This window comes from Choloepus didactylus, chromosome X (genome assembly GCF_015220235.1).
Source record: "Choloepus didactylus isolate mChoDid1 chromosome X, mChoDid1.pri, whole genome shotgun sequence".
NCBI classification, from domain to species: domain Eukaryota; kingdom Metazoa; phylum Chordata; class Mammalia; order Pilosa; family Megalonychidae; genus Choloepus; species Choloepus didactylus.
Window position 1 is genome coordinate 50,907,681 of NC_051334.1, and position 23,555 is coordinate 50,931,235.

General features: G+C 39.4%; 1 pseudogene; it reads left to right on the forward strand.

Annotated features, from left to right (window-relative positions):
- Positions 1–20,493: 20,493 nt before the first annotated feature.
- On the forward strand, positions 20,494–21,046 carry LOC119522877 (annotated as a pseudogene).
- Positions 21,047–23,555: the final 2,509 nt, after the last annotated feature.

Below are 23,555 nucleotides of genomic sequence, written 5' to 3' on the forward strand. Positions count from 1 at the left end.
ATCTTCCATAGTAGAAATTCAACTGATAATAAATAAAACTGAAAATAAATAAGAAATATCAGTATAATGATATCACTTTGACAAATGGAGGTAAATAATCTAAGGAAATATCTAAAAGGGTTGAATGTGGTTGCCTCTGGGGAATGAGAATTAGGGAGGCAGAAGGGTAGAGCAAGAAATAGCTTTTTCAAGAAGCCTTGTAGTATCAGTTGACTTTTAGAACTTTATACCTGTATTACTTTGACAAAAATGTAAGTAATAAATCTAAATTTTAAAAATAATCAGTTATTTTATAGTGCAGTTTTCACCAACCCTGGCTGCACATTGAAATTGCCTGGGAGAACTTTGCAAAAATATCAATTTCCAGGCCCCATCTCAGACTGATTAAATCAGAATTGGGGCTCAGACATCAGTATTTTAAAATCATTCCAGGTGATTTTAATGTGTAGCCAGGGTTGAGGGTGGCTTATGTAGAATATATATTACAAATAGACCTTTGATAAAATACTGGGGGCACTGGGAAAACATTAAGCTTTCACCATTTTGAAATCAACCAAGTTATTGGAAATTGGTAGATCAGACACTTTGGAAAGCCCCGCTTGAGGGAAATCAGACACAAATATTTTTAGTTCGTGAGGCAGAGAGAGCTAAAGGGGACATTACATTTAGGGCCTTCCAGGTTAACCTCATGTGGTTAAAACTAACCAGAGGCTATGGCAATTATATTTTCTAGGTCTGTAGAGGGAAAAAAGAAGAAGGTAAAGAAAAAAATAATGCATAACTCCTTGGTTTAGGTTATTTTATAGTCCTTATAAAATCATAAGAAATAGTTTATTATTATAGTTCTCTGTGACACCTTCTCAAGTCCTCTATTTGGTCTTTACCAGCATTTGGCAGTCATAACTAATGAACTCAAATGCCAAGGGGGAAAATATTGAAAGCCATGTCTGTGGAAGAACAGGGGCCAATAACAAGAGACCAAAAGAAGGGCAGTTTTGTATAGGTGCCAGAAGGGTGGACATTCAGGAGGGCTGCAAAAGTTAGAAAACATGCCTCACTCATCATGAGGAGTGACTAGAAAATGTGCCCCTAAGGACAATCATAGCATTTTTTTTTCAAAGTGTATAATTCTGTGGTTTTTATCATAATTCACAAAGTTGTTTAACCTTCTACATTATCTGATTCCAGAACAATTTCATCACTCCAAAAGAAACCCTGTACCTGTTAGCAGTCAGTTCCATTCTCCTCTCTTCCTGGGAACTGTTAACCAATGATCTATTTTTTGTCTCTCTGGATTTGCCTATTTGGTACATTTCATGTAAATAGAATAATCCATTATGTGGCATTTTGTGTCTGACTTCTTTCACCTACCATAATGTTTTCAAGGTCCATCTATGCTGTAGCATGTATTCCTTTTTATGGCCAAATGATATTCTGATATTCTGTTGTATGGATATAACACATTTTATTTATCTGTGCATTAGTTGATGGACATTAAGGTTGTTTCCATTTTTTGGCTACTATGATTAATGCTGCTATTAACATTTGTGTACAAGTTTTGTGTGGACATGTGTTTTCACTTCTCTTGGGTGGAATTCTTAGGAGTGGAATTTCTGGGTCATATAAAACTCTGTTTAACTTTTTGAGGACTCACCATACTGTTTTCCATCGTGTCTGCACCATTTTATATTCCACCAGCAAAGAACAAGGGTTTCTTCACATCCTTGTCAACCCTCTTTATGTTTTTTTTTTATTATAGTCATCATAGTAGGTATGAAGCAGTATCTGGTGGTTTTGATTTGCATTTCCCTAATAGCTAATGATGTTGAGCTTTTTGTCCATTTGTATATCTTCTTTGGAGAAATGTCTATTCAAGTCCTTTGCCCATTTTTAAATTGGGTTGTTTGTTTTTTTGTTGTTGAGTTGTAGGAGTTATTTATATATTCTGGATATTAGACCCTTGTTAGATATATGATTTCCAAATATTTTCTTCCATTGTGTAGGTTGTCTTTTTACTTTCTTGATTATGCCCTTTGATGCACAAAGTTTTAAATTTTGATGAAGTCCATTTTATTTGGTTTTTATTTTGTTGTTTGTGCTTTTAGTGTCATATCTAAGAACCCTTTACCTAATACAGGTCCTGAAGATTTTCTCCTAAGTTACTTTTATGAGTTTTATGGTTTTGGTTCTTATATTTAGGTTGTTGGTCCATTTTGAGTTAATTTTTGTATATGGTCAGAGGTAGGGGTTCAAGTTCATTCTTTTGCCTGTGGATTTTCAGCTGTCCCAGCACCATTTGTTGAAGAGACTATTATTTCCCTATTGAATGGACTTGGCACCCTTGTTGAAAATCAATTGGCCCTATTTGTATGGGCTTATTTTTGAATTTTCATTTTTATTCATTGGTCTATACATCTCTCTTCATGCCAGTTTTGATTTTTGTAAGTTTGTAGTAAGTTTCAAAATCAAGAAGTGTGTGCTCTCCAAATTTGTTTTTTTCAAGAGTTTTGACTATTTGGGGCCCCTTGCAATTCCATATTAATTTCATGACTGGCTTTTCCATTTCTATAAAAAGTGCTGCTGGAATTTTGATCAGGCTTGTATTGAATCTGTAGGTCACTTTGGGTATTATTAACATCTTTACAATATTAAGTTTTTTCATCTATGAATGATGGGATGTATTTCCATTTATTTAGGTCTTCTCTAATTTCTTTAAACAACGTTTGGTAGTTTTCATTATACAAATACTTTGCATCCTTGGTTAAGTTTATTCCTAATTATTTTATTCTTTTAGATGCTATTGTAAATGGAATTTTTTAAATTTCCTTTTCAGATAGTTCACTACTTGTATATAGAAACACAACTGATTTTTATGTGTTGATCTTCTACCCTGAAACTTTGCTGAATTTTTTTAATTAGTGTTAGCTCTAGTAGCTTTCTTGTGGATACTTTGGGGTTTTCTATATATAGTACAATGTCATCTGTGAATGGAGAGATGTTTGCTTCTCCCTTTTCAATTTGGATGGCTTTCTTTTTCTTGCCTAATTTTTCTGGCTAGAACTTCCAGTACAATGTTGAATAACAGTGGTGACAGTGGGCATTCTTGTATTGTACCTGACCTTAGGGGGAAAGCTTTCAGTCTTTCACCTTTGAACATGATGTTAGCTGTGGATTTTTCCTATATGTCCTTTAACATATTGAAAAAATTACCTTTACTTCTATTCTTAGTTTTCTGAGTGTTTTTATCATGAAAGGATGTTGTATTTTTGTCAAATGCCTTTTCTGTATCGAGAGGATCATGCCATATTTTCCCCTCATTGTACTAATGTGGTGTCTTACATTGATTGATTTTAAACCACCCTTACATTCCTGCAATAAATCCCACTTGGTCATGGTGTATAATCCTTTTGATATGCTGTTGGATTTAGTTTGTCAGCATTTTGTTGAGGATTTTTACACCTATATTTATAAGGGATATTAGTCTGTAATTTTCTTTTCTTGTGCTGTCTTTATCTGGCTTTGGTATCAGGGTAACACTTGATTCATAGAATGAGTTAAGAAGTGTCCGGTCCTCTTCAATTTTTGGAAGTGTTTCAGAAGGATTGGTTTTAATTCTTTTTTTTCAAGGATGTAATTATTTTTATTGTTACATCCATCCATTCATTCATGTATTCATTCATTCTTCAATGGTGTTAATTCTTTATGCATTTGATAAAATTTGTCAGTGAGACTGTATGGTCCTGGGCTTTTCTTTGTGGGAAGCTTTTTGATTGCTAATTCAATCTCTTGAATCAAAGCATTTTTAGATATGGATGAATATTAGATGTCCTGTTCTTCAATCCCCTCATTTTATAAAAACAAAACAAAACAAAACGAAACAAAACAGCCCAGTGTCATAGAGTGACTGACCGTGTCAGGTAATACAGCCAGTTAATGGCAGAGGGTGGACTTAGAGCTGCACTTGTTTCTTTTTTTTAAAATTTTTTATTAGAGAAGTTGAAGGTTTACAGAAAAATCATGCAGAAAATAGAGTTCCCGTATGTTCGCCCCCCCATTATTTACATTTTGCATTAGTGTGGTACCTTTGTTAAAATTGATGAGTGAATTTATTATAATTGTATTAATTATGCTTGTTTCTTAGTTTATTTGCTGGACTTATTGCTTTTGTTTAAATTCCCACCCCAATGCTCTTTCTCTTTACAAATAGAAATTCCAGACACGCAGTCTTGGATACACAGTCAGGTTGGAACATGAATCAGAGATCCCTCATGGCCTACATGCCATTGAGTTCCCCCCAGGCTGATTTTTAGCAGTTCAATCCAATCTTCACTATAACAGCTCCCTCTTCACCACTTTCAAGTAGCTGCTGACCATTCCAGCTTACTCCTTGATGTTTTTAAAGCCTTATTTTTCCATGAGCTCTTTCCAAACAGCTTCCACCCACCCAAGTCTCTGCACAGTCTTATCACACACTGTGGTTGGGATTATTATCAGTGTACTATTCATTGAAAATATTATCTTGGGTGAGATGTTATATTATTACCCCTTGTGAATGTGCATATGTACATCTTTTCTTTCCATGTAGACGATGCGTTCTCCTTGGAGAGAAGCATTTTTTGCTTCTCTGAATCCTCTTGTGAGGGTTAGTCTTATGGGACAACTTGGCTAGGCTATAATCCCCAGTTATTTATGCAAACACTAATCTAGGTGTTACTGTGAAAGTATTTGTAGATGTAGTTAACATCTACAATCAGTTGACTTTAGGTAAAGGAGATCACTCTTAGTAATGTGTGTGGGCCTCATCCAATTAGTTGAAGCCTTAAGAGCAAAACTTGATATTTCCCTGAGAGGAATTCTGCCTTAAGACGGCAACATCACTTATTTCTGAGCTTCCAGCCTGCCAATGTTCTTTATGGATTTTGGACTAGCCAACACCCACAATAATGTGAGTCAATTCCTTAAAATAAATCTCTCTCTGTCTCTCTCTCTCTGTCACACACACACACACACACACACACACACACACACACGCACACACATCTTAGTTTTTCTGTTTCTCTGGAGAACCCTGAGTATTGCAGATTTTTATATGATAAGTGGTTCCAGGGGAAGAGAATCTTAAAGAGGTTGTCTGAATTGGTTCTGGAGTTTCTGGAATTGGCATTCTAATCTGATTAGATTTAATGTCACTAATAACTCTATTTCCAGTGTTAAGAGGACACTGATAATCAACTGCTTGATGTGGCAATAGAGATATGCAAATTATCACCATTGGACACCCCTCTAATAAAATACTTATAAGAGGCAAGATTCTGGGTGACCATGTATTTGATACTTTAGAACATGTTTGTGATACTAACAAGTATAATGAGATTGGCTAGTTGCTCCTAATCTCAACAGAGGAAGTAGGGAAAAGAATGAGCTTAGGACTTCAAATTCCCAGCTTAAATGATCTGAAAGTTTTTATGCCTGCCTTGAAAGAAGCTTTTTATCTCCTACAGCCACAGGGCTGAGATTTCTGAAAAACAAACCCAGAGTCTCATCTGGTGAGTTGATGAATTACAATGCAATTTGAGTTTCCAATTTTGTAGGGTGTCTGCTGTTAAAGCAAGGGCATTGGGAAAGAATGGAATCCTGAAAATTGGAATAGGGTCATATGATCAGATCCTAATGAAGCTGGAGACATTGAGCTCCTAAATTCTGCTGAGTCTTCTTTGGCAGTAGAAGCAGCCCTTTCACCCTGGTCTGAGGAGGTTAATCCTACTTTGCCTGAGGAACCTGTAATGTTCTCTGCTAAGGTAGTTCCCTTGCATGACATATACTCTGGATACAGATTTGCTTTCCCTGTGCTCAATGCTTCTGCCAAAACTGCCACCTGTGACTCACAGAATGCCTTATTCACCATCATGGTATTCCACCCAGCATTGTTTCTGATCAAGGAACCCACTTCACAGCAAATGAAGTGAGGGAATGGGCACATGCTCATGGAATTCTCTGGTCTTACCATGTTCCCCATCATCCTGAAGCATTTGACTTGATAGACTGGTGGAATGACATTTTGAAGATTCAGTTACAGGGCCAGTTAGCTGGCAATACCTTGCAGGGCTGGGTCAGTGTTTTCCAGGAGGTTGAATATGCTCTAAATCAGCATCCCATATATGGGGCTACTTCTCCCATAACCAGAAATCAAGGGGTAGAAATGGGTGTGGCACCACTCATTGTTAACCCTAGTGATCCACTAGAAAAACTTTTGCTTCCTGTCCCTGCAATCTCAGGCTCTGATGGTGTAGATGTCTTAGTTCCAAAGGGAGGAGTGCGTCCACCAGGAGATACAACGATTCCATTGAACTGGAAGTTAAGACTACCACTTGGCCACTTTGGGCTCCTCATGCCTCTGAATCAACAGGCAAAGAAGGGAATTATTGTACTAGCTGGGGTGCTTAATCCTGATTATCAAGGAGAAGTTGGGGGGCTGCTACACAATGAAGATAAGGAAGAGTATGTCTGGAATACAATAGATCCCATGGGGCATCTCTTAGTACTACCATGTCCTATGATTAAAATCAATGAAAAACTACAACAACTCAACCAGGTAGGACTACTAATGGCCCAGACCATTCAATAATGAAGGTGTAGATCACCCCAAAAGGCAAAGAACCAAGACCAGCTGAAGCTATGACCATGTGACTACTTGCAGAAACGAGTACTGTAATTGTTATGAATATTTCTTCTTTATGTTTGTGTGTGTGTTTGTATCAGTGATCTTTGTTTTCCTCCCTTGCTTATCCCTTTATCATTTAACATAAGATGTATTAATAATAGTTAACTTTACATTATAGTTTTTAAGTTACAGGATATCAAGGAGAAGAATGAACATTGCCCAAGGAGTTTGCATCCCTTTCTGGGCAAAGGGTTCATGCATTTTTTTTTAATTAAATTCAGTTTTATTGAAATACATTCACACACCATACAATCATCCATGGTATACAATCCACTGTCCACAGTATGATAACATAGTTATGCGTTCATCACCACAATCTATCTCTGAACATTTTCCTTACATCAGAAAGAACCAGAACAAGAAAATAAAAGTGAAAAAAGAACACCCAAATCATCCCCCCATCCCACCCCATTTGTCCTTTAGTTTTTATCCCCATTTTTCTACTCATCCATACACTAGATAAAGGGGGTGTGATCCACAAGGTCTTCACAATCACACTATCACCCCTTGTAATCTACATTATTATATAATTGTCTTCAGGAGTCCAGACTGCTGGGTTGGAGTTTGGTAGTTTCAGGTATTTACTTCTAGCTATTCCAATACATTAAAACCTAAGAGGTGTTATCTATATAGTGCATAAGAATGTCCACCAGAATGACCTCTCGACTCCATTTGAAATGGGTTCATGCATTTTTGGTTGTATGCAGTATAGTTGTATTATGTTAGGCATAAGTATGATTTTGTTATTGTCTTTATTTGGAAATTAAATATGGTTTAAAGAGATGTGTATGGGTGCCAAGTTGACAAGAAGTAGACTGTGATGTCTTATGTGTCAACTTGTCTAGGCTACAGTCCCCAGATATTCAATCAAACACTAACCTAGGTGTTGCTGTGCAGGTAATTTGTAGATGTGGTTAACATCAAAGGAGATTACCCAGGATAATGTGGATAGGGCTCATCCAATCAGTTGAAGGCTTGAAGAGCAAAAACTGAGATTTCCCAGAGAAGAAGAAATTCTGCCTCAGAAGTGCAGTATCAACTTTTCTCTGAGTTTCCAGCCTGCCAGTGTGCCCTACAGATTTCAGACTTGCCAGTCCCCACAATTGTGTGAGCCAATTCCTTAAAATATATATCCCATTGGTTCTATTTCTCTGGAGAACCCTGAATGACACACCCCCTCATTCTCACTCCCCATCCCCTATCAGGAGTGGGCCAAAGCATTTATAACAGAGCAGGTAACAGTGAGCAGAAGTTTTAAATGACTTCTGTCAGGTGGATGAGCTAATACCCAGGTCTGAGAACAAAGCCACTGCCAGACTGAAGTCAGCATGTGAGGGAACCCAATAATAATAACCATTGTACTGGTTTGAATCTGTTATATACCCCATAAAAGACTATGTTCTTTTAATCCAGAGCTGACACAAACCCAGATGCTTGGAGATGCAGACAGAAAGATGTTTGGAGATGCTAGGCTAAGAGATGAAGCCCAGAGTTTGCTACAGGAGAATCAAGCAGAAAGCTGAGAGAAGCTAAGAGAGACAGAAGCCCAGAGACATTTTGGAGAAAGCCGTTTTGAAACCAGAACCCAGGAAAAGAAGGATCAGCAGATGTCACCTTGTGCCTTCCCATGTGACAGAGGAACCCTGGATGCCATCGTCCTGTATTCAGAGAAGGTATTATCCTATTGATGCCTTAATTAGGACATTTTCATGCCTTAAAACTTTAAATTAAATTTGTGAACTAATAAACCCTCATTGTAAAAGCCAGTCCATTCTGGTATATTGCATTGTGGCAGCTTTAGCAAACCAAAAGTAAAAATAATCATTATAATGTTGAAAAAATCGTAATAATAGGTTACAAGCACTGGATGCTAAAAATGTGCCAGCCATTGTTCTAAGTCCTCTATATGCATTAATTCTTTTAAACATCTCCACAACAAGTTGGAACCTATTATTTCTCTTTTACATTTGAGAAAATTTTGGTATAGTGATGGTAAACATGACAGAGCTCAAAAGATACACTCTGTGCCCCTGTACTCCTATGGCAGGAATTGTGGATCTCACTGGTGTCACTGACTAGAATGCTCTTATTTATCTCCATGTCTTATTTCCTCTTGAATCTGTGCATTTTGTACAGTGACAATGTTTGCACACCTCTTTAACCCGTACTTTTTAAGCAGAGTGCCTGGCATATGGTTAACACTGAATACATATTTTTGAAATACTGAGGAGCAAAGGAGAATGGGTATTTCACCTTTGCAGAATGGTCTGTCACTTTTGTCCCTCCCACCCAGGCAGGTCTTCTATAATACAACAATGCAGGATGATTGGGTGGTAGGAGGCTTAGGTAGACATGGACTCAATACACCATTTACTATTACATGATACCTTTTAAAATATACTTTTAAAAATAAAAATTCTGATCAAGCCTCTTATGTTATGCAGTATAAAACAACATGCTTTGGAGAATTTATCTTTTTCAAAAATTAAATCAAAAAAGCCTTTATAGGTATAAACTTTGTGTGTGAATTTTTATCACTCATGGTTTACTTTTGGGTGATTTGGATGGACTATAACTCAGGAATGTTTAATATATATTTGCATAAAAGGTATAAAATTTAAGAGTACTTTAGCTAAGTTATAAAAGAGAAAGTAAACTTGAGAAAAATGCATTTTATTTGAAAACTTTATATATCTGTTTCCTACTTTATTGCACATGTACTGAGACTGAGTACACAGACAGCATCCAAACCATATATGACAATGGAACTCTGGCCTACAACCTCTGCAGCCACTGGTTTGGGAAGCAAAAACATCACCTCAGAATCAACCAGCCAAGGAAGCTAAGCCAACACCTCTGTAGCATCTGTTCCAAGAAGCCAAACCACCAGCTTTGCAGTACTCAGCCCAGAACAGTCAGGAATTGGTCAGTAACTGCCAGCTTCCCTAATTCCCCCCACCCCTCCAATTCAGGATCAATCAGAGAAAGACAGATATGCTCTCCAAATCAGTCACATAGGATGTCCCACTTCTCCTTAGTCTGCCTCCAGCTTCCCCATGCTAACAACCTCCAATCAGAGCACACCTGAAGCCTAACCTTTTTTTCATTATAAAGCTTTTCCACTCCCTGTCTGCATTTGAGTCTGTCAAATAGAACTGATGGCACTTGACTCCCTTGCTATAGCAGCTCTGAACAAATAGCTCCTGTTTGTTCTCATTTGAGTAGTCTTCATTTATTTCCACAGTAGGTTTGTAAAATAAAATACAGAATGCACAATTAAATTCAAATTTCAGATACACAACAAGTAATTTTTTTGTATAAATAGGTTCCAAATATTGCATATTGTTATATGCTAAATCTGGCAACCTTAAGCATATGTAAAAATGTAAGCCCATACAGAGGTATAAGATACTTGTTTTGTTAACACAAGTCACAAGTCAGCTGAATAATTCTGCTCAGTTGAACCCTCTGGTTTGTTAAGTTCTGTTTAAATGAAATTTCTGTTTTTGTTGTTGTTTTGTTTCGTTGTGTTTCTCTATGAGGCCAGAGCTTATCTTCCAATCAAGACCTGCTTTAATTTGCCTTTATCAAGCTGCAAATTATTGCCTGGGTTTTAGCCCCCCCCCCCCCACCCCCCCCCCGCCCCCCCACCCCCCCTGCCAACCAGGTGTAAGGCATTTCAATCTAAAAGGATTTATATACCCTTTGCTCTTTGTGTATTCATTAGAGTCGTGTAATAATCCCCGCTGCCAGTTTTCTCTGCTCTTTAATTTGAGTAATGCTAATTCAGTTCCCAGTGTCTCCAGAGATTAATTCTGGTTGCATTATTGATTTCCTTGAGTCCTGGCCAGGTGGCTCCAGGATCCTGTGACTGCACTGGAGTCTTTTGGATAATCCTATTTATCTTTCTCCAGTGCTCAATGAAAGGGTCAGTCTTCATGAAGCATATTTATCAACAAGATAAGCTATTCACCACTGAACTGTATACCTGAAACTGGTTAAAATAGGAAATGTAATGTTGTATATATATTACCACAATAAGATTTATTTTTGAAAAGGTACCAAAACAAAACAAAGCTAAAGGATAAACTGTTCTCTACCACTGCTGGTTGGACACTATAACCGAAGTTATTTGATTTAAAGTATGTTTTCATAAACTCCATAGTAAAAGCTGGAGGAAAGATTGTTGAATTGATTTTTGATCTTTCAGAAAATGTGGCCAGTGGAAGGGCAGCAGCTGGCAGGAGTCAGCTGAGAGGAAGGGACTCTACAGGAGTCTCCGAAGGGCCCTGACTGAACCCTTCTTCCTCTTTATGGAGGTGGTCATGAAAAAGAAGAACAGAATATCTTTAATGAAACTAATAAACACTGAAAGAAAGATTTGATGTTAGAAAAAAACAATAAATCAAAACTGACAACTGAAATGCAATATTTCACTACGACATTGGGGAATTCAATTCATCCAAAGGGCCCACTTAGCTTTTGTTAAAAAATACAAGCCCTCATCCTCCCACATTCCCACACAATGGAAGCTCTCATATCAGCTGAGGCTAAAGCTGAGTATGCTCAGGTTAATATGTTTTTCTTTTAAAAATTCAGTTTTATTGAGATATATTCACATACCATACAATCATCTTGTGGTGTACAATCAACTGTTCAGAGTACCATCATATGTACATTCATCACCACAATCAGTTTTTGAACATTGCCCTTATACCAGAAAGAATAAAAATAAGAATAAAAAATAAAAGTAAAAAAAACCACCCAAATCATCCCTTCCATCCCACCCTATTTTCCATTTAGTTTTTTGTCCCCATTTTTCTACTCATTGGTTAATGTGTTTTGAAACCTTGAAAACATGCAGGAAGTGACACAATACAGCGCAACTCCTAGCATTTATTTTTTTTTTTTTAATCATCATTTTATTGAGATATATTCACATACCACGCAGTCATACAAAACAAATTGTACTTTCGATTGTTTACAGTACCATTACATAGTTGTACATTCATCACCTAAATCAATCCCTGACACCTTCATTAGCACACACACAAAAATAACAAGAATAATAATTAGAGTGAAAAAGAGCAATTGAAGTAAAAAAGAACACTGGGTACCTTTGTCTGTCTGTTTCCCTCCCCTACTTTTCTACACATCCATCCATAAACTAGACAAAGTGGTGTTTGGTCCTTATGGCTTTCCCAATCCCATTGTCACCCCTCATAAGCTACATTTTTATACAACTGTCTTCGAGATTCATGGGTTCTGGGTTGTAGTTTGATAGTTTCAGGTATCCACCACCAGCTACCCCAATTCTTTAGAACCTAAAAAGGGTTGTCTAAAGTGTGCATAAGAGTGCCCACCAGAGTGACCTCTCGGCTCCTTTTGGAATCTCTCTGCCACTGAAGCTTATTTCATTTCCTTTCACATCCCCCTTTTGGTCAAGAAGATGTTCTCCGTCCCACGGTGCCAGGTCTACATTCCTCCCTGGGAGTCATATTCCACGTTGCCAGGGAGATTCACTTCCCTGGGTGTCTGATCCCACGTAGTGGGGAGGGCAGTGATTTCACCTTTCAAGTTGGCTTAGCCAGAGAGAGAGGGCCACATCTGAGCAACAAAGAGGCATTCAGGAGGAGACTCTTAGGCACAAATACAGGGAGGCCTAGCCTCTCCTTTGCAGCAACCGTCTTCCCAAGGGTAAAACTTATGGTAGAGGGCTCAACCCATCAAACCACCAGTCCCCTATGTCTGTGGTCATGTTAGCAACCATGGAGGTGGGGTAGGCGAATACCCCTGCATTCTCCACAGGCTCCTCAAGGGGGCACTACATCTTTTTTTTTTTTTTTTTTTTCCCCTTGTCTTTTTTTTTTTTTTTTTTTTTTTAACTTTCCCTTCTTTTTTCAAATCACCTGTATGAAAAAAAAAGTTAAAAAGAAAACAAACATACAATAAAAGAGCATTTCAAAGAGACCATAGCAAGGGAGTAAGAAAAAGACAACTAACCTAAGATAACTGCTTAACTTCCAACATGTTCCTACTTTACCCCAAGAAAGTTACATAATATAGCAACATTTCAGTGAACTTGTTCCTACTACAACCATCAGAAATTAACAGACCATAGTCATTTCTGGGCATCCCCAGAACGTTAAATAGCTTATCTGTTCTTCCTGGATTATTGTTCCCCCTTCCTTAATTGCTCTCTACTGCTAGTTCCCCTACATTCTACATTATAAACCATTTGTTTTACATTTTTCAAAGTTCACATTAGTGGTAGCATATAATATTTCTCTTTTTGTGCCTGGCTTATTTCGCTCAGCATTATGTCTTCAAGGTTCATCCATGTTGTCATATGTTTCACCAGATCGTTCCTTCTTACTGCCGCGTAGTATTCCATCGTGTGTATATACCACATTTTATTTATCCACTCATCTGTTGAAGGACATTTGGGTTGTTTCCATCTCTTGGCAATTGTGAATAATGCTGCTATGAACATTGGCGTGCAGATATCTGTTCGTGTCACTGCTTTCCGATCTTCCGGGTATATACCGAGGAGTGCAATCGCTGGATCGAATGGTAGCTCTATATCTAGTTTTCTAAGGAACTGCCAGACTGACTTCCAGAGTGGCTGAACCATTATACAGTCCCACCAACAATGAATAAGAGTTCCAATTTCTCCACATCCCCTCCAGCATTTGTAGTTTCCTGTTTGTTTAATGGCAGCCATTCTAACCGGTGTTAGATGGTATCTCATTGTGGTCTTAATTTGCATCTCTCTAATAGCTAGTGAAGCTGAACATTTTTTCATGTGTTTCTTGGCCATTTGTATTTCCTCTTCAGAGAACTGTCTTTTCATATCTTTTGCCCATTTTATAATTGGGCTGTCTGTACTATTGTCATTGAGTTGTAGGATTTCTTTGTATATGCAAGATATCAGTCTTTTGTCAGATACATGGTTTCCAAAAATTTTTTCCCATTGAGTTGGCTGCCTCTTTACCTTTTTGAGAAATTCCTTTGAGGTGCAGAAACTTCTAAGCTTGAGGAGTTCCCATTTATCTATTTTCTCTTTTGTTGCTTGTGCTTTGGGTGTAAAGTCTAGGAAGTGGCCTCCTAATACAAGGTCTTGAAGATGTTTTCCTACATTATCTTCTAGGAGTTTTATGGTACTTTCTTTTATATTGAGATCTTTGGTCCATTTTGAGTTAATTTTTGTGTAGGGGGTGAGGTAGGGGTCCTCTTTCATTCTTTTGGATATGGATATCCAACTCTCCCAGCCCCATTTGTTGAAAAGACCATTATGGCTCAGTTCGGTGACTTTGGGGGCCTTATCAAAGATCAGTCGGCCATAGATCTGAGGGTCTATCTCTGAATTCTCAATTCGATTCCATTGATCTATATGTCTATCTTTGTGCCAGTACCATGCTGTCTTGGCAACTGTGGCTTTATAATAAGCTTCAAAGTCAGGGAGTGTAAGTCCTCCCACTTCGTTTTTCTTTTTTAGAGTGTCTTTAGCAATTCGAGGCATCTTCCCTTTCCAAATAAATTTGATAACTAGCTTTTCCAAGTCTGCAAAGTAGGTTGTTGGAATTTTGATTGGGATTGCATTGAATCTGTAGATGAGTTTGGGTAGAATTGACATCTTAATGACATTTAGCCTTCCTATCCATGAACATGGAATATTTTTCCATCTTTTAAGGTCCCCTTCTATTTCTTTTAGTAGAGTTATGTAGTTTTCTTTGTATAGGTCTTTTACATCTTTGGTTAAGTTGATTCCTAGGTACTTGATTTTTTTAGTTGCTATTGAAAATGGTATCTTTTTCTTGAGTGTCTCTTCAGTTTGTTCATTTCTAGCATATAGAAACATTACTGACTTATGTGCATTAATCTTGTATCCCGCTACTTTGCTAAATTTGTTTATTAGCTCTAGTAGGTGTATCGTTGATTTCTCAGGGTTTTCTAGATATAAGATCATATCATCTGCAAACAATGACAGTTTTACTTCTTCTTTTCCAATTTGGATGCCTTTTATTTCTTTGTCTTGCCGGATTGCCCTGGCTAGCACTTCCAGCACAATGTTGAATAACAGTGGTGACAGCGGGCATCCTTGTCTTGTTCCTGATCTTAGAGGGAAGGCTTTCAGTCTCTCACCATTGAGTACTATGCTGGCTGTGGGTTTTTCATATATGCTCTTTATCATGTTGAGGAAGTTTCCTTCAATTCCTACCTTTTGAAGTGTTTTTATCAAAAAGGGATGTTGGATTTTGTCAAATGCTTTTTCAGCATCTATTGAGATGATCAATTGATTTTTCCCTTTCGAGTTTTTAATGTGTTGTAATACATTGATTGTTTTTCTGATGTTGAACCATCCTTGCATGCCTGGAATGAACCCCACTTGGTCATGGTGTATGATTTTTTTAATGTGTCTTTGGATTCGATTTGCAAGTATTTTGTTGAGGATTTTTGCATCTATATTCATTAGGGAGATTGGCCGGTAGTTTTCCTTTTTTGTAGCATCTTTGCCTGGTTTTGGTATTAGATTGATGTTAGCTTCATAAAATGAGTTAGGTAGTGTTCCATTTTTTTCAATGTTTTGAAAGAGTTTGAGTAAGATTGGTGTCAGTTCTTTCTGGAAAGTTTGGTAGAATTCCCCTGTGAAGCCATCTGGCCCTGGGCATTTATTTGTGGGAAGATTTTTGATGACTGATTGGATCTCTTTGCTTGTGATGGGTTGGTTGAGGTCTTCTATTTCTTCTCTGGTCAGTCTAGGTTGTTCATATGTTTCCAGGAAATTGTCCATTTCTTCTACATTATCCAGTTTGTTGCCATACAGTTGTTCATAATATCCTCTTATAATTTTTTTAATTTCTTCAGGATCTGCAGTTATGTCACCTTTTTCATTCATTATTTTGTTTATATGGGTCTTCTCTCTTTTTGATTTTGTCAGTCTAGCTAGGGGCTTGTCAATCTTGTTGATCTTCTCAAAGAACCAACTTTTGGTGATATTTATCCTTTCTATTGTTTTTTTGTTCTCTATGTCATTTATTTCTGCTTTAATCCTTGTTATTTCTTTTCTTCTACTTGGTTTAGGATTGGTTTGCTGTTCATTTTCTAGCTTCTTCAGTTGATCCATTAGTTCTTTGATTTTGGCTCTTTCTTCCTTTTTAATATATGCGTTTAGTGCTATAAATTTCCCCCTTAGCACTGCTTTTGCTGCATCCCATAGGTTTTGGTATGTTGTGTTCTCATTTTCATTCGTCTCTATATATTTAGCAATTTCTCTTGCTATTTCTTCTTTAACCCACTGATTGTTTAGGAGTGTGTTGTTTAACCTCCAGGTATTTGTGAATTTTCTAAGTCTCTGATGGTTATTGACTTCTAATTGTATTCCATTGTGGTCAGAGAATGTGCTTTGAATGATTTCAATCTTTTTAAATTTATTGAGGCTTGTTTTATGTCCCAGCATATGATCTATTCTGGAGAAAGTTCCGTGAGCACTAGAAAAGTATGTGTATCCTGGTGATTTGGGATGTAATGTCCTGTATATGTCTGTTAAATCTAATTCATTTATCAGATTGTTTAGGTTTTCAATTTCCTTATTGGTCTTCTGTCTGGTTGATCTATCTATAGGAGAGAGTGATGTGTTGAAGTCTCCCACAATTATTGTGGAAACATCAATTGCTTCCTTTAGTTTTGCCAATGTTTCTCTCATGTATTTTGTGGCACCTTGATTGGGTGCATAGACATTTACGATTGTTATTTCTTCTTGCTGAATTGCCCCTTTTATTAGTATGTAGTGGCCTTCTTTGTCTCTCAAAACATCCCTGCATTTGAAGTCTATTTTATCTGAGATTAATATTGCTACACCTGCTTTCTTTTGGCTGTAGCTTGCATGAAATATTTTTTTCCATCCTTTCACTTTCAATTTCTTTGTGTCCCTGTGTCTAAGATGAGTCTCTTGTATGCAACATATTGATGGTTCATTTTTTTTGATCCATTCTGCGAATCTATATCTTTTAATTGGGGAGTTTAATCCATTTACATTCAACGTTAAAACCGTGAAGGCATTTCTTGAATCGGCCATCTTATCCTTTGGATTATGTTTGCCACATTTTTCCCTCTCTCTATTAATATCCTTTATTGTACCCATACCGAATCTCTTTAGTACTGAACCTTTCTCCAAGTCTCTCTGTCCTGTCTTTGTTTCTCTGTCTGTAGGGCTCCCTTTAGTATCTCCAGTAGGGCAGGTCTCTTGTTAGCAAATTCTCTCAGCATTTCTTTGTCTGTGAAAAATTTAAGCTCTCCCTCAAATTTGAAGGAGAGCTTTGCTGGATAAAGTATTCTTGGCTGGAAATTCCTCTCTCTCAGAATTTTAAATATATCGTGCCATTGCCTTCTCGCCTCCATGGTGGCTGCTGAGTAGTCACTACTTAGTCTTATGCTGTTTCCTTTGTATGTGGTGAATTGCTTTTCTCTTGCTGCTTTCAGAACTTGCTCCTTCTCTTCTATGTTTGACAGTGTGATCAGTATATGTCTCGGAGTGGGTTTTTTTGGATTTATTCTATTTGGAGTTCGCTGAGCATTTATGATTTGTGTATTTATGTTGTTTAGAAGATTTGGGAAGTTTTCCCCAACAATTTCTTTGAATACTCTTCCTAGACCTTTACCCTTTTCTTCCCCTTCTGGGACACCAATGAGTCTTATATTCGGACGCTTCATATTATCTATCATATCCCTGAGGTCCATTTCGAGTTTTTCAATTTTTTTCCCCATTCTTTCTTTTATGCTTTCATTTTCCATTCTGTCATCTTCCAGGTCACTGATTCGTTGTTCAACTTCCTCTAGTCTTGTACTATGAGTGTCCAGAATCTTTTTAATTTGGTCAACAGTTTCTTTAATTTCCATAAGATCATCCATTTTTTTATTTAGTCTTGCAATGTCTTCTTTATGCTCTTCTAGGGTCTTCTTGATTTCCTTCATATCCCGTACTAGGGTCTCATTGTTCATCTTTAGTTCTTTGAGTAGCTGCTCTAGGTGTGTCTCTTCTGGTCTTTTGATTTGGGTGCTTGGGTTTGGGTTATCCATATCGTCTGGTTTTTTCATATGCTTTATAATTTTCTGTTGTTTTTGGCCTCGTGGCATTTGCTGTCCTTGATAGGGTTCTTTTAGGGTTTGTAGACCAGTTGAAGTCCTTATCTCTAATTTATCAGATCTACAGCTTCGTGGAGTACACTTTCTCTAACTAACCAGCAGGTGGCGTCCACGAGCCACCTGTTCTCCACAAGCCAGATCTCCCCTGCTTAGCCTTTTTGGTGAGTGGGGGAGTGAGACTTGTGGGGCCCAATTGGTGTCCCAAGCTTGCGTGTGTAGTTGGTGTTGCCTGCCCTGTATGTGGGGCGTGTTTCTGGGCAGTCGGGGAGGGGGGGTGGCCCTAACAATCAAATCTCCCTGATGATCCTAGAGTTTTAAAGCTACTGCAATAGTCTAATCCTTCAGTTCAGTCCTGCCACAGTTTGTCTCTGCCACTGACCCACAAGTCTTTGGTATTGGCGTATGGCTCCTGAGACTTGCAAGTGGGCCCCTCTTCCAGGCTGTGCACCCCGGGTCCTCTGTTGAGGGATGACTGTGCTATGTCAGAGGTGAGTGCCGTCCCCCCAGGGCAGTTCTGGGCTGCTGGGCTGTGTTGGGAGGCTCCCAGTCTGCTCAAATGATGGCTGAATGGGGCTCTGTTAATTCACACTGCTCCCCCTTCCCAGCTCTGGGACATTCAGCTGAGGTTGCAGGGAAGGCTAATGTCCACGCCCAGTTTTGTGGTGTGTGCCTGTTATTTGAAGCACTTCCGTCACACTAGGTTGTCTGGGGCAGCTCTGGGCTATGGGGCTGGCGATGGGCAGGAGTGTTTCCTGTCCACCAGGATGGTGGCTGTGAGCGGACACCCCCCTTTTCTTGGGAAGTTGTGTTGTTTAGTGAATTTTCTCAGCCACTGGATTATTGCCTTTTGTCTCAGAGCTCTCTTATTTCTGCTCTTGACTTGACGTGCCCAAATTTCAATTCTTTGAAGCTTTCTGTATTGAGCTTCTTAGAGTAATTGTTTTAGAAAAAGCAAAAAGGATTTAAAAAAAAAAAAAAAAAAAAAAAAAAAAAAAACAGCCCTCCTCAGAGATCTAATGGGTTATTGAAATGCTAATAGACAAAGCAACCAGGGCCATTAAGGAAAGGTGCCCTGGGCAGAGAGATCAGCCTTGCTTCGGGATTTGCATATGCGCCTCAAGGCCTGATCTCCGCCCTTCCCCTTTCTGTGTTCACCAGAACTCCAAAAATCCTCTGCTTTTACTTTGGAGCTTCTCGTGTTGTTTTCCTTCTATGCCCGTCTCCTCTCTGCTGGGCTGGCTGCTCTCAGAGTCTCTGGTGTCTGGCCTCAGTCTATCTATGGTTGGAGTTTGAATCAGTAGAATGAGTTTCCGATGAGAGCAGCCACTGCAATTCTCCCTTCTCCTTCCCGGAGCTGACAGCCCCTCCTCCCCCGGGACTGAGCCTGGCAGGGAGGGGCGCGGGTCCCCTGGCCGCAAAAACTTACAGATTTCGGTGATCTCAGCAGTTCCACGTTTTCATGAGTGTTGTATGAAGTATGCCCAAAGACAGATTGCTCTGTGGTGTCCAGTCCACGCAGTTCCTGGCTTTTTACCTACTTTCCTGGAGGAGTAACTAAAACATACAGCTCACCAGTCTGCCATCTTGCCCCGCCTCCTATGGGCTCCTAGCATTTAGATTTACACACGTGTGCATGCACACACACCACAGCATATACAATCCTGGAATTAGGAATTACCATGGTCAGGGTTTCAGTCACTGTTCTGGTTTGCTAATGCTGCCAGAATGCAAAACACTAGAAATGGATTGGCTTTTATAAAAGGGGGTTTATTTGGTTACACAGTTAGAGTCTTAAGGCCATAAAGTGTCCAAGGTAATGCATCAACAATTGGTTACCTTCACTGGAGGATGGCCAATGATGTCTGGAAAACTTCTGTTAGCTGGGAAGGCATGTGGCTGGCGTCTGCTGATCCCAGGTTGTGTTCCAGCTACTCTCTCAGCTCCTGTGCATTCTTCACTATGTCCCTTTTGGCTGCAGCTCCTCTTCAAAATGTCACTCTCAGTTGCTCTGAGGTCCTTCTGTCTGTGAACTCCTTTATACGACTCCAGTGATCCAATTAACACCCACCCTGAATGGGCGGGGTAACACCTCCATGGAAATTATCCAATTAAGTGTTTCACTCTCAGTTGATTGCGTCACATCTCCATGGAAACACTCAATCAAAGAATTCCAATCTAATCAACACTAATATGTCTGCCCCCACAAGACTGTATCAAAGATAATGGCATTTTGGAGGACATAATAATCCAAACTGGCAGAGTCACTAAAAATGTTTATTGTTCAAAATGCTGTAATGACTCATGATTAACACAGAATGTCCTATTGTTTATTTTGACTCTCAGTCAGTTTCTCTTAAGGCCTACCCAAGCAATGCAGCACCCAGGTGGACTCGAAAAGCAGGGGGGCAACTTGGCCTTTATCCTGGAGAACCCAAACGAACAACTTCTGATCTAACTAGCCTACTATGTACCTTGTTTTGACTGGCCCCGGGAAACATGAAGGTTAGTTAAGCAACGTGCTTGTTTCATAAAGGCTCAGAAGCCAATTAGAGGCTGTGCACCACAGGAGCTGAGTGGAAGCGGTGCCATGGAAGCCCTGCACCGTCACCCCCCAAGGAAGACTTCTGACTTCTCTCCCTCTTCTGTGCCATGCTTTCATGGTCCCCTGGGCACCAGCCAGTCCCAGAGCATGGTGCTGAGCGCAGGGATGCAGTGCTGAGCCAGGTCTCAAGAGTCTGCCCTCCCCCCAAATCTTGCCATGATTGGATTGGCTCCCGGACAAATGTTCCAACCTTCGACCTGTTCAGTTTTACATCTCTGAAAATGAGTCACCATTGGAACAAAAGTTGAAAGAATTAAGATGAGAAATGCAAGAATGAAATCAACAATTCTGGGCAAACAAGAATTTGACTTTTAGTAAGGAAAAAGAAGAATTTATTGACTCAAGACTAAAAGCTAAAGGCTTGGGACTGAGAGCTGAATCAGGTCAAAATGCAACACTGAATGCAGTGGAAATGACTGACTTTTACAAGGGATTTTTAAATAAAAATTTCCAGAAGCACATGTATTATAACAGACAGGTCCAAGTGTAATTTTGCTATCACCTTCTTCATGGGAAAAGTGGCCCTGGAGAGAATTTGGGAAAAGCTTGGACTGAAACAAAAGGACACCAGCAACTAGGAGCCCTGCCTGACCCATGTCCCATGGGAAGAGGATTGTTAAAGGGGCTCATTTTATAGGGTTCTAAGAAAAAAAAATGTGAATGATCCCAAGATCATAGCTCTTCTTTCTGGGACCCTTTGCTTGTGTTCTGGCCGCCTGAGGGCCACATGTAGCCAAGCTGAGTGGGTAGGGTGGGCCTGGCGAACACAGGTCCCAGTCTGCCATAGTTTTTGTAATCCTCTCCTGACTGTGGTCTCTACGCTGGCTTGTAGAGACAATGTGGTGTTAAATAAAGCCCAAATACTGGATGTTTGCTGTTTTCTGTGTTTTTGAATTATACCAATTTGAAACAGAACAATATAAAAATATTAATAAAGTTATACTCAAAAACTGGGTCTCACAGTGAAGGGACTGCTTTTAAAGCTGGCTGCTCAGTGAACTGTGAGCAGTCTGCAGTGTTATTAGTGGAGGGGCCCTGTGGCTGGTGAACACAAGTCGTATCACCCTCGTGCAGCTGGGGCAGCCTCGAATCATTTGAGGCCTTCAAGAGTATGTGTCCTGAGTAAAATGCAGTTGTCCTGAAACACTGAAGATACGGACTTTAAAAGTAGCTGCAGTTCCTTGTCAGAGAAACCTAAAGTGACTGGTGGAGGCACCCTGCAAGGCTTTTCTTGATTTATTTCGGTGAGAATCGAGCCTCAGTTAGCAAAGTTTTCCTGATCAACTTGCTAGTTTGTCTTGTTACTCTGCTTTTAAAGTGCATTAAAAATGAGCATTGAGAGAACCGAAAATAGAGAAACGACTCAGTGGGGTTGTTAGCAGAAGGAGTCTTCCTGATTCTTCCCAGCTTTAGGTGCTGAATCTTCAGCTGCAGTGACTAGGTCTAAGCTGCTATGTAAAGGCTGGAGATGTGTGCTTGAGTGTGTGTTCAGGTGCCAGGGCAGAGGCTATATGGAGTGAGTTTGGTAAATATGGCAGCAAATCAGCATCACTTGAAATAGGGTCATGTGGTTAAAGTGACAAGGCTTTCTGCAACTGCACTGGGGCCATATGGCAATGGTGGCTGCACCTGCCTGGGACATGGGCCGTGTGGCAGCACCCTAAGGGGTCCTGCCCCCTGTCGAAATTGTCTTCAGAGCCAGTGCACATTATCACACATGTCCTCTGAGAAGAGGTCAGCTATTTGGAATTAACCATAAGCCATTTGGCAGGAAGTTTTTATTTCAGAATGAGGTGTGACATAAAGTAGTAAGACTGGACTTCCTCTATGGCATATAAACTGTTGGCATGAATATGATTCCAAAGCGGAATTCCAGAAGCATAAGAGAGAGCATGCTATCCTCTCAGATGCCTTTTAGCACCTCAGTGGGATGTGTGAAGCAGAGTGTCAGAACCTTGTCACCCTGGTGTGTCTGAAGAGAAAAGCACCAACCAGCAGTAGCCAACAGGGCCATGGTGCTGGACAGCTGCCCTTGGTTCCATGGGGGTCTGAAATGCGGTCAATCCTTTAATTCCTGCTATCCCATAAAACTTACCGACTTTAAGGTCATTTAAAGACCATCTTCTCCCTAGATAATGTGGTATTGGGATTATTAGCATTTTCCAGTGATAGTTTCTGTTTCAGTTGGTAAAGCTGCCAGAATGCAATATACCAAAAATAGGTTGGCTTTTATAATGGGGATTTATTAGCTTACAGGTTATGGGTCTAAGACAGTGAAAATGTCCCAATTAAGGCATCATCAACAGGATGATACCTTCTCTGAAGACAGGTTGCTGGCGTCCAGGACACCTCTGTAACATGGGAAGGCACATGGTGACGTCTGCTGGTCCTTCTCTCCCGGGTTTCGTTGCTTCAGCTTCTGGCTTCTCTGTCTGTAGTTTATTCTGTAAACTTCTCTGTGTGTTTCTCTGCGCTCTCTGGGCTTTTTCTGTGTGTTCTTTATTCTTTTATAAAGGACTCCAGTAAGGGGATTAAGACCCACCTTGAATGGGGTGGGTCACATCTCGATTGAAATAACCTAATCAAAAGGTCCCACCTACAATAGGTCTGCACCAACAAGAATGGATTAAAAGAACATGGACTTTTCTGGGGGTACACAACAGCTTCCATCTAGCACAGTTTCTAATTCTTTTTGCAAATTCTTAGATACTTTGAGGGTGACTTTCCATTGTAAATCAGAAAAAGACAAGTGGATCAACTGAAAGGAAGTTTATTTTTCAGGAAAGTGAATCCCAGTACAGGTGGTAAAACTGTGCCTCGTGAAGGACTTGCAAGACATGTGTGTGTGTGTGTGTGTGTGTGTGTGTTTTCTTGCTGCAATATTACAAACTATTAAAGATCTGGAAAAATATGTAATACTCTGAAGGTATGGGGAGAATAGGAAAGTGGGGCTGTATTTTGCAACCTATGGGACTATTCAAAGACTACCAAGATGTACTATAGATAAAAGTCCTTTTCAAATGCAAGTGTGCCCCAATCCCACTCAGAGCTGTTGATATCATTCTGTCCCCAAATTACTAGCCTCAT